Source organism: Ceratosolen solmsi, unplaced genomic scaffold (genome assembly GCF_000503995.2).
Source record: "Ceratosolen solmsi marchali unplaced genomic scaffold, CerSol_1.0 scaffold8, whole genome shotgun sequence".
NCBI lineage: Eukaryota > Metazoa > Arthropoda > Insecta > Hymenoptera > Agaonidae > Ceratosolen > Ceratosolen solmsi.
In genome coordinates this window covers 1,037,833-1,054,100 of record NW_011948439.1, presented here as the reverse complement: position 1 = coordinate 1,054,100, position 16,268 = coordinate 1,037,833, and the positions used below count along the sequence as shown (strand labels likewise).

General features: G+C 27.0%; 1 protein-coding gene across 1 annotated transcript in view; it reads left to right on the top strand.

The window, feature by feature from the left end:
• The first annotated feature begins 408 nt into the window (after nucleotides 1-408).
• Nucleotides 409-16,268, top strand: part of Apime-ASTA (allatostatin A) — a 29,065-nt gene continuing 13,205 nt past the window's right edge. The window contains exon 1 of the mRNA XM_011503631.1: nucleotides 409-439. The gene's annotated coding sequence lies outside the window, so the exon portion shown is untranslated. The remainder of the gene's footprint in view (nucleotides 440-16,268) is intronic.

Here is a 16,268-nt window from a genome sequence, read left to right as displayed (position 1 = left end):
CTTAATTTAAGGATAAGCGCAAATGAGTACGAATAGCTTAAAAGCCATTACCAAGCGGATGAAGATCGCGCAAATATGGAGAACAGCGGGGACAAGTCGACGTCGGGTAATCCGAGAAGGGAAAAGCATGCAGCACCTACGTCCCAAGTACGGGACTAGGGATGAAGACGGGGGTGAAGGCGAATAAACGGAAAGGGAGGCTTGTAGAGCAGCGCCACGAGAGTGCGATCGTATATAGGAGGCCGTCGCGACGTCGGCGTCGTCATTCCCGCGCCGCGAGTCGCCCGAGGATCACGACGCCGCAGCTCTCGATTCACCGAGGGCACAACAGCGCGAGACAGGGCGGGATAACAGCCTCGGTGAGCAGCAGTAGAAGCAATAACAGCAGCAGCAGCAGCAGCAGCAGCAACAGCAACAGCAACAGCATCAGCAGCAACAGGTGAGCCGAATCAACAGGCCGCTTAGTTCGATCGGCGACCAGCTTATCTCCTGCGAGGACCTCTTTGACTTAACTCGCGTTCGAGCAGTCTGCCTCTCGAGCACCTGATGCAAGGGAAGTCGAGGGAAGGGTGGAAATGGGTTGGCGGAGCGGTTCTTCTTGAAGAACTCGTGCAATGAACAAAGCAATTTTTTAACGGTCATCGGTATCAGTCAAATACGTATATTATTGACGGTTTCGCTAGTCCAATGTTTGCGTGTATGTTACACATCGAGGATCGTACTTTTTGATCGAAGCTCGGTATATTAATAAAGTTATCGCTCGACGAATGAATTGAACCAACAATTGTATGTTTACTAAGAACCTCTGTGGTACTTAAAAGCCAGGTATTTTAGTCGGTTTTAATGAACTCAAAGGGATTATGACTTTAGAGAGAGAGAGAGAGAGACGAGAGAGAGAGAGAGAGACGAGAGAGAGAGAGACGAGAGACGAGAGAGAGAGAGAGACGAGAGAGAGAGACGAGATGGAATAAGCGTCAAACAGTGGTAAAAGACTAAATTAGTAATTAATGATAATAACGATTGGAATGATTTTACAATACAAGATTGATACATTTATGAGATAATATTAATTATGTATTAGTATTACATTAAAATCTATTTTTAGGTGAAAATGAAGATTATGTTACTGTTGAATGGTTGCTCTTCGATTAACGGATAACCGCTTAAACAATTTGATGAATTACGAGCAAAGTGAGCGAACAATAATTTACGCGGCCTAATTGCTATTATTATTTCTATTATAGTTCTTATTAATCAATGATCTTCCACTGTAAGATCGCGCTATTTGTATTTAAAATTAAACTTTATATTCTCTTTTCTATCGATAGAAATTTATAATTAAATTAATTAAACAGTAGTTTAAAAGTATGTTACATTAAGGACCAAATGGGTAGAACCAATTTGTCAACTATAAAAGTTTCACTGCTAAAACAAATTTTGAATCAACTTGAATTAACGTATTGTGCCGTGACGTAAAAGAGTACGGATTTGAAATTAAATATAATAAAACTTTGTACTAATTTAAAAAAATAAAACAATTGTCTTAACGGTTTGAAGTTTCGAGCTTTCTAAAAAATATTACACAAGACTCGATCGCTAAATAAACAATATATGTCATTCAAATTCATATTTTAATAATTCTACGATAATTATAAAGTATATAGTATCTTTTAAATGCAAAAATTAATGCTTCAAATCAATATTTCTTCATGTATATAATAGGATTTTCATGAGAAATCTAATTAACGATCGACCAGTGCAAGAAAATATTTTTCTAAATAATATTAAGGTATTAATATATTTAATTATTTCAGATAAATTATAACGCGAAAGAAATTATAAAGGAAAATAATTTTTACATTTTTTGATTGAAATTACCATTGAAATACGTACACTACTATACATTTACGAAGAAATACATTTTTCATTACCATCTATGTCGTTGATATCAGAAATTTGATAAATAAGTAAAAAAAATAAAAAAAAAAAAAAAAAAACCATAAACAGGCAAAAGAAACGTCAAAAAATTAATTTCATTATAAAGAATTCGATTATTGCTGTTATATTATTGTGTTGAAAAATTTGAAAAATTTTCTTACTACACCAATCGATCTATCGCACCATTGATTTATCACAACTATTTTTAAATATATAGTGATAATTTTATGGTGCAAAAGCAAGTATTACATACTATAGCGATGCAACTGCTATGCTAATTCTTATGATCGGTTGTCTCAACTGTAATTGCCAACTGTTAATTGCTAATTGCAAAATAATAAACTCGTTAGGATTTTTTAAAACAACATGATGGCATCGATGCGCCGTGCATGAGTTTGTCGAGCACTTATTTATATAAAAAATTTACCTCCCGGTAATTGAAAAGTTAAAGAATATGGTCATCTACATTTAAATGTAATTTATTTTCATTTTGCAAAATGACGAATTAATTTTGTTTCTTAATATGGTGTTTCTCTCAAATATGTAACAGATAAATTTATATTTTTTAATTAAGTTTCTTCTCCTCTCTAATCCACGATATAACTACATAGCTTCTAATTATACATGGAATTATTTTAAAATTCTACATCCGATGCGTAAGCTGCAAAAGCATGTTCTGAATTAATATAAAACCAAGCAAAACCAAATGATTAACTTATAATGAAGAAATTAAATTAAGTTTTATTATCTTTTATCGAGTACATACATGACAATTTAAAATATTTATTTATTTATTTGAATAACTTTATCTTAAACTTACGAACAATGCATTCATTTACCAAAACGATAAAAATAAGTAAAAAAAATTATAGATGAAAAATCGAAGAGAATTGACTGAAATCGACGCAAATTTAATCATAAGAAATGGGGTGAATTAGTAAAACATGGCAGCCAAACTATTAAATCAATTGCAATAAATGAATTTTAATATCCAGTCAATTAGAAGTTATGGATTATTTATTAATTTTGTTTAAACGGTCTATAGTATATTATTGAAATTCCGAAGTTTAATTGAGCAAGAAAATATTCATTAAGCGCTCATTAATTTTCTATATAAATTATATCCGCATGCATTCATGTTTTCTATACTTTTGTATTTGAGATAATAAAATTTTTGTTTTTATTTCAAGATTATTGAGAATTATTGAGAATAATTGTCTTCAAAAACCGAAACTTAAAATTGAATACTTAACGAATGATCGATTATTATGACTATATATGTTTATGTGTATATATGAAAGAGCAGTCGCTTTATATTGTTAACAATAATGCACAATAATAATTTTTTAAATTAAAAATCACAAGACACGTAAAGAGACGTGCTTAATTCTTAAAACCATCACTTTAACATAATAATATTCTTTTTAAATATTACATTTTAACATTGGTAGCGTTTATAAATATTAATAATTTTTGCTTCGTAATAAATTATTCTGTCGCATAATAGAGTAAATTATAATAATCTTTAGTTGATATTGCCTTACTTTAGGGGCAGGATATTAAAATTTTGTCCGCCCGCTATTGGCTATATGCCGCTGAAATATCCCCATAGATATTTACCGACAATCTTGCCATTGAATTGGAAGCGGTTTATCAGAAAAAAAAAAGAAAGGATTATACGGAAGACCCATAGTTGGAAGTAATAGTTGGGCTTGGAAAAGCAAAGAATTAGAAAATAAAGCGCCGCGTACCGAGAGTAGATGGTCGTTTCTTCTTGGATATTACGCAACAACCTGTTTGCAGCTTATGTGCTCCGCGACTTTCTCCGCAAATATATCCTCTCCGCTTACATATTTCAAGCGGAAAATCTATAAAACAATAAACATTTTCACATATTCTTTTATACAATTGGCAGCTTTTGTCTTTGTATCACCTACGACGTGTTGTTATACAAGAAGACAAGGATCCAACATTAAGCTCAAGCTGCCTTTTTTCACCCAAACGTAGATTTTCCTCTATTTTAATTTGCAATCTACTACTACGTTAGAAATTAGTCTCTTTCGGCTTTACTTTTCTACGACTACCTCTCTCTCTCTCTCTCTCTCTCTCTCTCTCTCTCTCTCTCTCGGCTTATCAATTTTTTTCCAAAAATTTTTCATGCACGGACGTTTTTGCACTATTCCTATACTTTGCGCATCCATAAATACGAAAAGAATGTCAATTCGATGCATTAACAATTCTTTCATAATCTATTTTAAACTAAAATATAATAAAATTATCAAATAGTGTGTTATATCAATTGTACAAGTATTATTAACAGCTTTAAATCTTTAAAGTTAACAGATATTTTTTAAAAATTCACGCTTCAAATTTTTGATAAATATGTTACTTCTGAAGTATTGTACGAAGTTCTGTCACTGTTCGTCTTACTCAGCTGCCTCATAACTCTTTGAGCCATTAAGCTGACAAACGTAAATTGTTACTGCAGTATTTACGCGCTATGAGATTTTCAACAACTTCATTTCGAAACTTTAAGGAAATTTCAAAAGGACATTAAAATGCTTAATGTGATCTTGGACATTTGAAAAAATGTCTAATTCTATTTTATCAATATTTCGCTGTCAATAACAAGAGCTTTGATTTTTATGCTATTTAGCTCAAATGATATTTATGCTTATAAATATTAAAAAAACTTCTACAATATTATATTGAAATAATTATCTATTTTATAAGAAATTAGTTTCTTCTTATTTCCAATCTCCAATATTTCAAATATACTTTGTTGATTCGTTACAAGTCCCCTAAGAGTAACAATTAATTTATTTCATTAATAGTTGGTCTATAAATTTACATTACACATAATTATTATTACATTGAACGAATTTATCTAATGGTCAAATTATTTAATACCACAATTATATATTATTATATATAGAAGTAAATTGAATAAATTATTACGCGATAATAGTTATGCGAATTAGAATATAAAATACTATTGTGCGCCATTAGCTCAATTATGCAATAAATAAATACATTCCATACTTATAAAGAACTTTCAAACTACACTTGTGACACTTCTAAATGTTCATTATTAAAATGATCGATTTAAATCATTAAGAACATTTATTCTTAACTATAAAGCGTAATGAAGAAATTTTATATTATAATTCACATTAACTTAGTGCCAAATAAAAGATCTTAAATAAACTTTTTTTTTACAAATTATAAAAATATCATTATATAATTTAACTTTTTAATACAACTTTACAATTAAAACGAGAAAGAATTTTGTTTCATTTACAATGGAAATGAGAAGGAAAATATAGGTTTATAAAAAAAAAAAAATCTTTGCTTTAACTTGCGAGAAATATATTTTCATCAAACCATTGCAATATATTACATTATATTTGAACTTTTAGAATTGCTATGTCAGACTGCTTAATAATAAATTTCAATAATGCATTTTAAACATTTTGTATAAATATTAGTGAATATTTTTATTTAATTTTATACATTTATTATTTAACATATCAGATATTAATTTATATAATTAATTTATTAATTTTCAAGTAGCAGTTAGCACTCACAATAAGAAACCGAAGTTTCTTATTTGATAAAAATTTTATTATTGCATAAAATTAATTTTTTTAAATATATTGTAAATAATTATTAATTATTGTAAAGAAAGTTTATAATAAAAATAAGTTTCGATAAATTTTTCAACGTTTCGAATTGCAATATTCATACTAATTTCAGTAATATATATACATGTTTTGTGCATGAGCATATGTACGTATATGTGTTTGTATAAATAATACAAGGAAATATATTTTCAATTTATAGTAATAAGATAACAGAATTAATTATTATTATTATTATTATTATCTTCAATAGCAAAAATCAATCTTTATTATTACTTATAAAGGTAAAATAAATTTTAAAGTTAAAATAACAGTGAAAAAAGTAATTATGAAATATTTTATTGAAAAACGATTTTAAACAATCATAGAATTTTTTTTCCTAAATCCTTTAATTAACTTTATTTTTCAAATCATTATAGGGCAGTTGTAATTTTTTACTTAACCTGCCCAAATAATTTATCTGAACAGAATTAGAGAATATTGTATTTCAAATAATGAAAATTGTAAATCGAAGATTTAAAGCTAATTCATTTATTTTTATGACTATAAAGCCGTAAACGACATATAAAAAATTGACAATCTAAAGACATCGTGTGATCAGTTAAATTACACTTACGTATTAAGTTAATATAAAGTAATTATCTAAAAATAAATTTATCTTTATTGTAAATAATATTTGTAACTATAATTGGTTCATTAGGAAGAGAACTAATTCAATTATTTTAATCTATTTGATAAATTTCGTGATGATAAAAATGAATTTCTATTAATGAATGTGATGACATTGTAAATTTGTGTATTCACGCGAACGTCCAAAAGACTGTTTTAAAATATATTAAATTTCGAACATTATTGTCCATTAAAAATGAAAAGAAATCTAAATAAATACCTAATATTTAATTAAAATTATGAAAATAATTAATAATTTTTTTGTTCTTGTATATATATATATATATATATATATATTGACATATTTGCTAATTAAATAAATGTTTCGTTTTTACAACTAAAACCTATCTTATCTTTTATCATTATTTTTATTGTTATTGTTGTTGTTGCTGCTGTTATTGCTATTATTGTATGCTAACATACGAGTTTTGTAATTAATTTAAATAGAATTCCATGACAAAAATTAGTTAATTATCTGTGTTTATTTACAGGATATAATAATATTTTGTGAGTAATATATTTTACTGAAGCATATAAAAAAAAAATGTATTTGTTATGAGAGAATGCAATCATGAAATAAGATATTAAAGTCCTTGTTCACAAGACTTTACTATTTATTCTTGTTGATAGTACGGAACTAATTTTCAAGCGATATAGTGTTCCGACGCTAACTTGCTGAGATTCCGCCGTATCATAATACAATTATGATTGCACTGGCCGCAATTTTGCAACTGCAACATCATGAAATTAAAACGTTTCTTTATTTTTATATATTTCACATAGTAATGAATGTTAGAACTCCTTGAAGTTGAATTAGGTCGATATAAACATTTTTATTACAATAAGTATCATTACTGCGTTATTTATTGTGCGCTATACATTTATTTAAATTTTGCGTCAAAAATCTATAGACATTATTAAACTAAGACTTATTAAATAATAAAATTAATTATTGAATGATTGTTGTTAACAAGTGGCAATGAAATTAATATTAATTTAGACTAATTTTATGAGAAATATAATATGTAGGCAGTGTAATTAATTTTACATGGAAACAGATACGATGAGTTTTCAAACTTTTTTAAAATACATTTTTATTGTAGTATAGTATAGTTTATAGTAGGTAATTTTTATTACGTTCACAGAATCCTTTTTATTTTTTTTTTTTAATTAAATAGAGTAATAAGAACAAGCAAAATATGATTATATTAAATTACTCATGCAGTATTGCTTATATAATAAAATTTAGATAATAAAAATTTTAAAAAATTGTTCATATAAGATAAAATGGTATTAAATACTATTACCCACTTCAATTCACGCGTATTTCATAAAAAACACACTTTTCTTCAATAGCTTCTCATTCCAAAATCCATCAGCCCACGCATTTTCCTTACCATCTTATAATTACGTCAGGAATTATACACGTGGGTAGCCGAAAAAGCGTTATCATATCATTCACATTTTGCTTTTTTAATTTTATTTTAAAGCAATTTTATCAATAGAATATATAGACATACTTTTAGATTAAAATTTTAATACGTTTGTTATCGCAATTTTGCAAAATCAATGCAAAGTGGGTAGATAAATATACATACATCTTTACTTAATTGTACCAAACATTTTTTTAGATAAAGTGTTTACACATAAATTGAAAAGCTACTGTGAAAGAATATTCAAAACTTTCTTTTTAAGCCTTTTTCATCCATATTTTTTAATGATTATAATTTAGTATTTAATAATTTGATTTGACAGCATCGCAAGAGCGAAAATTATAATTTTCACCTGCAATATAATTAATAATGTTAGGTGATATTAAAAATAATATGCAATTTAAGCAATAAATTATATATTTAAGTCGAATGAAGTCTGACAGTTCAACATATACTAAAAAATTCATTAATATTAAACAATTCAATGAAAATAAAGCGTTTAATAGTAAGAATTATATATTAGATAATATGTACATATACACTTGACAATGCTTTAGACTAAGTGCAGATCAATTATTTTATAATTGAATATTAAAATATAATAGTTCTTAAAGTAGAAATTTGATTTTAAATAAATAGTTATGATTTAAAAGTAATATTGTAAAAATATACTGTTCGTTTATATATTATGCATTAACTTATGTGATGTTTTAATTAATAACTTACATTTAATTAATTGTTTCAATTCAAATAATAGTATTTTATTTTACAATATTTTCATAAACAATATTATTATCTTTAAAAATCTATATATTACGATTGAGTATTGATTAAAAAAAAAACTCGTAATTGTAACGGTAATAATGTTTTTTTTTATTTTTTTTTTTTATATTATTTTAATAAAAATAAAAATTTTTACATTAATGAGTAATATTCAATTAGTTATTTATTAGATTATTTTTATTTTTGCAATAATAATAATGCTACAAAAGCTTAAATTCAACGTACCGAATTTCATTGAAAATTCACTGAAACATCATTGTAAAAAAACATCAACGTTTTCCAGCATCCAATCGAATCTATTTATTTATTTTTTAGTAATAACATTTAAAATGTGCAAAAAATGTCATATTATTCATGCTCTACAATATTTTATAAAAATCTCAAAGTACTTAAAATGTGAAGTAATGTGTATAAAAGTCATATATTTCTGTCACGTTTCAAATTCATCACTATAATTATTTTCACTTATCATTTAACGTACAGCAATTTGTAATAAATACCTATTTATTGTATATTCGAAAAGGACAAAAAAAAAAAAAAAAAGAAAATGAAGAAATATTTATTGTTTGTTCGTAGTACCTGATATTTGTAAGTAAAATTTAAAACAAAAAGCCTAAACTAAACGTGATAAACATTTAGCAAATAAAGAATAAAAGATATATTAAAATTTCAATAAATTGAGTATATTAAAAATCAATTGTTCGGTATATTTATTATCATATTAATTAGGATGTTGGGCTAATTGCTATTAGATTAAAAAAAAAATATATATATATATATATATATAGATCGTGTCGCGCCGTCGGTCAATTTTTTTCGATTGTATTTTGTCGAACCCGAGCATTAATTTTGCAGCTCCGTATTATTGCATTACAGTCACTAATATTATCAACAATTGAAATAAGCATTAAATCTTATTTGGAATAGTCATCCTATTAAAGTAGAAATAATCTTAATTTAATTATAAAATATAATGATAAGAATAAAGAAAATTTATAATCTTCGTAAGTTCTTATTCTTATTAAAATATATTTTATGTATGGTAAAATTTATATATGGTCGTTATCCTCCTACAAAACAGTAAATTATATAATAAGAAAATAAAATTAATAAACGCGGTTACAATATATTAATATAGGAATGCAGATAATAATTATAATAATAGTAATATTTCATAATAAGCTTCTTAATTATTATCATGTTACACTTTTTTTTTTCTTGTAAAAGATACAGTTTCCTGCAATGACTAATAAATATATGCTTTACATATTTCATCATAAAGTGGGAGCACATGGAAAAATTGCTTTTATACTTATTAATACTTGAGATGTTATTCATAAATTTTCATAGAAATTAATTATTCATTTTAATGTATTATTACGTGATGCGAAAAATTCTTTATTTATAAGAGAATTTTTCGTTCAAGAGTAATAAAAACAAAGAATTTTCTTTCATGGCCATTTCTTAAATAAAATTCTATAAATAATATTTCTATGATTAAAATACCGTTAAATAATATCTCCAATTTATTTAGGATGATACTAGACTTCTTGCTATTATGATTAGCAATTCTTCCTGAAAATTTAGTATTAGGTAAAAAGATCTAATGAATAGTATTCTTTATAAATATCTGAATAAGTTATATTAATTGCACTATGACAAATTATATTTTTGATATAAACAATAATGCAAATAATAAATTATTTAAAGGCAGTTCTAATGTAGCATACGTGTGTAATAATATTTACAATGACATCATGAATGCTGTCTTTATATCATTATAAATATAAATGAAGAATGTTATAAAGAATACTTGCTCCATCTATTCTGCATGTTAATTTTAATAAATTTTTTGTCGAAAGTCTATGTATGACGTTTGAAGATCTCGATTATAATTTTAAATGTAAGAAAATAGATGATCTTATATGCTTAAATGTTATTTAACCTTTACTATAAAAGAATTTATAGATATATTATTTTCGATATAGTTAATTTAGAAACTGAGCGTTAAAATAATATATAAGAATATACACGGATAGAATTGTCCAGAGGAGTAAACTTATACATTCACGTTTGTACTTTGTAAAACCATTATATTTTCATTTGGTCGATCCTTTATGAAAATGCAAAATACAATTTAATTTCACAGCGTGTCACTCTTGACAGTTCGACAAGTTCAAGGAATATTGAACGGACGTTAATTTCATATTCTCATATTTATTAGAATTAATCATAAAATGCGAATAGTACGAAAAGTTTCATGCAAAGTTAAGAGTAAAAAATATTTGAACGCTCTGAAGCCATCGCCGATAACGTTATTGTCTTATTTCTTTCGTGCTGATATCAAAATGAGCCGCGATGGACTTCTTCGACAGAAAATACACTTCGTTATTAAAGGAAAACCTGGAAACCCGTTGAAACATATTCTACCAATTATTTAAACATAAGATCGATAATTCAATTATTGCCTTTAATAATTCATTCGTGATAGAAAATGTGGAATCATGTTATCGTTTATAAATCATGAAATTATTGTTATTATTGTTTCTGCTCTTAGAATATTATTACTTATACACAGTGAATACTTTTAAATGAAATCTTTAGAAAATTCAAAATCTCCTTATGAAAGCATGACGTGTCACTATTGCACTCTAAATATGTATTTTATTCGATACATTAATAAGCAACTTTTCTTAAATTTATTATTCGCCTATAATATAATAATATTATATTTACATTAATTTTAGTAATTAAATATTAATAATAACAAATAATAATAGCAATGATGATGAAGATAATGATAATTATGTTTGTATGAGTGACAAAATAATTGGATAAATTATATCAATTTTATATGTTTCTATGATAAATATTTAAAAAAGAATTTCTCTTTATGTTTATATATATATATATATATAAAATTAATTTTTCACGTATTTATAAACAAAATTCCTTAATACTGAATACGACAAGAAAGTATGTATTATGCTTGAAATACTCGAAAAAATTCAATCTTGAGCAAAAATGATCCTTCTTAAAGTTCCAACAAAATGCATCTACATTTTTCAAACGTTTCAGTCAAATATTTGATATTGAAATATTAACGCACACATGCCCTTATTGTACAATCATTTTGTATAATTGATAAGTAACTGTTGGAAGAGTTGCCACTTAGAAGCTGTCAATTTTCTTTATTTTTTCCTCGTATTCGGAAGAGACGTTAAAACATGAATTACGGGAACAAACACGTGACAGAAGTATTATGGAAGCAAAAGAAGGGAAATATATTAAAATTGAAAAGATTAATATTTCATTAGATTCAAGCCAAATTAAAGAGATTCATTATATAATTCACTATTCATTTATTTTAATAAAGTCCTTGGGGTATTTACATTTCAATCGACAATGTTTATTACGGCAATGAGCTCCTCGATCTATTCATTTTCTCAATAGTCTATTAATCAAAAATGCAAATGATAATAAGGACAACAACGATTAATAATCAGGATCCCTTTCGAACTTCCGAGCCTCGTATTTAGTTGTTTGCGTTGAAATTTTAATTCACGTTTATGTTACATTAACCCCCTCTTTATCGCTAAGTGCTCGTTCGCCTAACGCTCACGATGGGGAAAATAAACGCAAATAAACGTTGAAGCGACGCAACAAACTAACGTAAATGTAAAACGGTGGCTTTGGTAGTAAAGAGGGCGCGACACCTTCGGATACGGCACTGTGATAATATCTCGTTAGATTTTACGATCCAACCACAAACACGTATGGGAAATATCGATATCCATACCATGGCCGAGTGCACGAGTAATTAAAAATTTTATATATATATATATATATATATATATATATATATATATGCATGTACGGCCATACGGGGAACCGAATGAATTGTTTGTTTACTGGCATTTGGAAATAATGATTATTTTCTTCAATTATTTTTCAATATTCCTATTTCTTAAGCACTTGAACGAAATAATAATACTCTTGATTCAAGGTCATTTCTTCATTGGTAAATTAAAATTTAACTATTCTTTAAATATGAGAATATCTCTATCGTCCCTATCATACTTTATAAATTTAAAGTTCTCCATTATTATCTACTCTATTTACAATTGGTAATTGTAGGAATAATGAAATCAATGACGATTATAAGGATAACCGATAATTGCCACGATTACAATATTTATAGTTACCGATGTCATTATTAGACCTATATAAAACATTTTTTATTAATTGTTTCAAATTTATATGAATAATGATCAAATGAACGCTATACATAGAAATAACTTGATACTTACTCACATAAATAATTGTTTTTAAAGTTTTTTATTAGCTCTTCGCAGATCTTGAGTGAAAAGAAGTAACTCTTTTCTTTAGGATAAATTCTATAGAATAAGTTCCTTTGGAAAATTATATTTTCGATCAATATCAAATAATAATGGTTTTAGGTTCTTTAAACAAGAACAAACATTTTACGATTTAGAAAATTAATGATTAAACATGAAAGAAAATTTTATGGTATATTTTTTTTTTTGTTTTTGTTTTTTTTCGGTTTTTGTTTAATACTTAGTAATGTTATAATCTCACATGAAACTACACACTTATAATTATAATAATAACTTATTTTCTAATGAATCGAAGCCTAATGAATTGAAAAACAAGATATTTCAGAGAATAAACTGTACATGTAAACATGAATAATACTGACATAAAAAATATAATGAATAATGTGATTCTGTATTTAGTGTAAGATAAACTTTTTAAAAGTTTACGTACTCTCTTAAACATTAATTCTCTTAACAAAAATTAATTAATAATAACAGTATTATTGGACATAATTTCAATTAAACCGAGAAGAATCAAATCATTGAGAACGAATAAGTTATAGATAAGTGGCATTTAGAATTGAGGAAATCGTATATAATTTCATTTCGTATTAATTAATAATATTATTTGATACCCTCTAAACTACCAATAATTAGAATCATCTGAATTAGAATATAAATCGAACACGATTGAACGTTTACTTACACACCCTACAGGCTCTAATGACTTTATTAATCGCTAAATATGTAAATCAACTTATTTATGTACTCGAATAAATCGTTATTTATGATGTGTCAATGGATATATTTAATAATATGAATTCATTTCAATCTAAATGTAATATTCGTATTATTAAATAAATTATGCGTGTATAAATCTGCCGGTAATCGGAGCTCTTATACTATACCTCATTAAAATCTATTTCTGCGCTACTCGCATAAAACGATAGCGCAAAGCTAGAAGAAAGGCATTAGAGATCCCTTATCCTCCCCATCGGCTGCTCCCTTTTCTTTTTTTTTTTTTTTTTAATCCTGCCTCTTAATTCCTGTGCAGCGCGATATCACTTTCATCCTCTTACAGCCGCACCAAACTGCTATTCTTACCGCGTCGCCATCTTTTGTATACGGACAGTCTTTCCTGGTTGTGTTCTTTATTTTTTGCAGCCTCGTATCGACAAAACGCAAAGAAAAAAGGTGACGAGGGCGACCCTTTTGTTACGATGAATTTCCTCGCGGCTCGCTCGTGCGCGTACGAAAAATGAAGAAAATGTTACGACCAAGCTGACGCCATTACTAACTATATGCCGTATAGCAATTTTCTATCAATGGATACGGCTGTGATTGTAATACGTGATGTGCATTCCAGTCAGCCGATAATTGCGACAATGTAATATATTGCTAAAAGTGAACGAGTACTTGGTCAAAGTTCATAAAAGTCGCGAGCTTTTGGTTAGTAAAATTATCGTAAAAAGTGTCCTCTATCGAGTATGAAAGGACGTTCATGAGTATAAATGCTGTAAGAGTCCTATTGCGGGAATAATTAGATATCTATCAATAAATAATTGATTATATTTATCAATAATGTTAAATTAGGGAAGAGAAATGGATGCCAATGAATCGAACTATCGATAATAACAAATCGATAATACAACGCGATTAATGATAAAGCTCTATTCTTATTTACTTATTCTAATTATTACATTCATTATCTGTTCCTTATACTAGTGTGCATTGATTGCACTTTTCAATAGGATTGTGCAACTGCGTTTTAAAACTTATTGAATGTAATGAGCATATTACAGTTATATACAAATATAAAAATTTATTATGATATGGAAATATTTTATGATACGATAATTAATTAAATTCGCTATAGTTTTATAGAAACGGAGTGATTATTTTATGATATTGCCGAAACATTTTTATAGATTATGCATACAATTAAAAAAAAAAAAAAATGTATTTCATGTTCACAAGCTAATTGGAATGTTCAGCATCGATATTAAAAATATAGTTTAATGAAATCTTGATTAAATTTCGGACTTCTCATAAGATATAACGTTAATTATTCTTGCTAAACAATTATGCATTCATAAATTTCTTAAATCATTGCTCTATTAAATATCGTAAATTTATATATTTGGGCGCGCGCGCGCGCGTGTGTGTGTGTGTGTGTGTGTGTATGTATGCTTTTATATTAATATATTTGTAGAAAAATTTTATTGAAACTGCTAAGAAAGTTCAAAACATTCGATTACTTTTTCTATATTCATAGAATGGGATCCCTCAAAATATGGAGAATGAATTTCATTTTTCCTCGAATATCGTTTAGAATATAAAAGAATTGATTTTCGTCCAAACTACAATGAGAAGCCTACCAATCCCTGGTTTTTCAAGTTTTTCCTCTTCTCTCCTTTATCGCCTGCTACTTGATTTAACTGAACAAAGATAAGTTTGGTCTCTGGTATGAATAAGGCAAATCTACGTGACATCGCCATTTCGAATTATATATCATAAATTGATTAAATTTCAATATTACAATAATTATTACTATTATGTATACAATAATGACATTTCGAGACCAATTTATATAGTTCGGCACAACATATCAACAAAATTTACGTTTTAACAAAATTTATAAATTATGTTTTGTAACATTTTATTTAAAAAAAATTAACTATATCTCAGTTAATTTATTAATGATTAACAATAGACTGTTTTAAATTCAACGAAATTAAATTGCAATTAAATTGTACCACATTATATGCGTATGGAGGGAGGTGATGTATACGATAAATGCACAACTCAAATTGACAGATTTAAATGAATTAATTTATAAAATAATTCTGACTCATATAGAAATAAAGATGATGTATTGCTAAAATAACGAATATGTAAACATCAATTTCAGCAATACTTATGAAATATAGCAGAATTAAATGAGCGACCTTCAAATAAATAGGAGAAAGTAAAGAATAATATTATAAAAGGACGGCGGACTCGTCGGCTTAAACGTGGTCGGTAGAATCCGAAGTATCAATTGTCCGTCTATACACGGCCTGCCTGTCCATTTTTTTCTTTTATTTCCACTTACCAACGAAATGCGCACTTAGATACGAGCGCGTTGTAAAAACTTTAAAACCAACTTAATCGTAGAATTATTTTCAAGGAAATCCAAGGGCGCACCAACGAATCCCCTTTTTAGCAAGCAAACTCAGCCGGCACTGATAAAACTTCTGACATACAACTTCATAACATTGTATATAATGAAGGGGAGGCTACTACTCACATTGATACAAAGCTCAAGAATTATCCGTTAAATTATACAGTCATGACTTACAAGTGCAGAAAAGCTCGTTCTTATCTGTCTTATTCTCCATTAGGATCTCGATAAACTTCTGCCTCATTCAAAATGCACCGTTAAAATGACTATTATTTTAAGAAGTGATTTACGTTACTTCACCTCT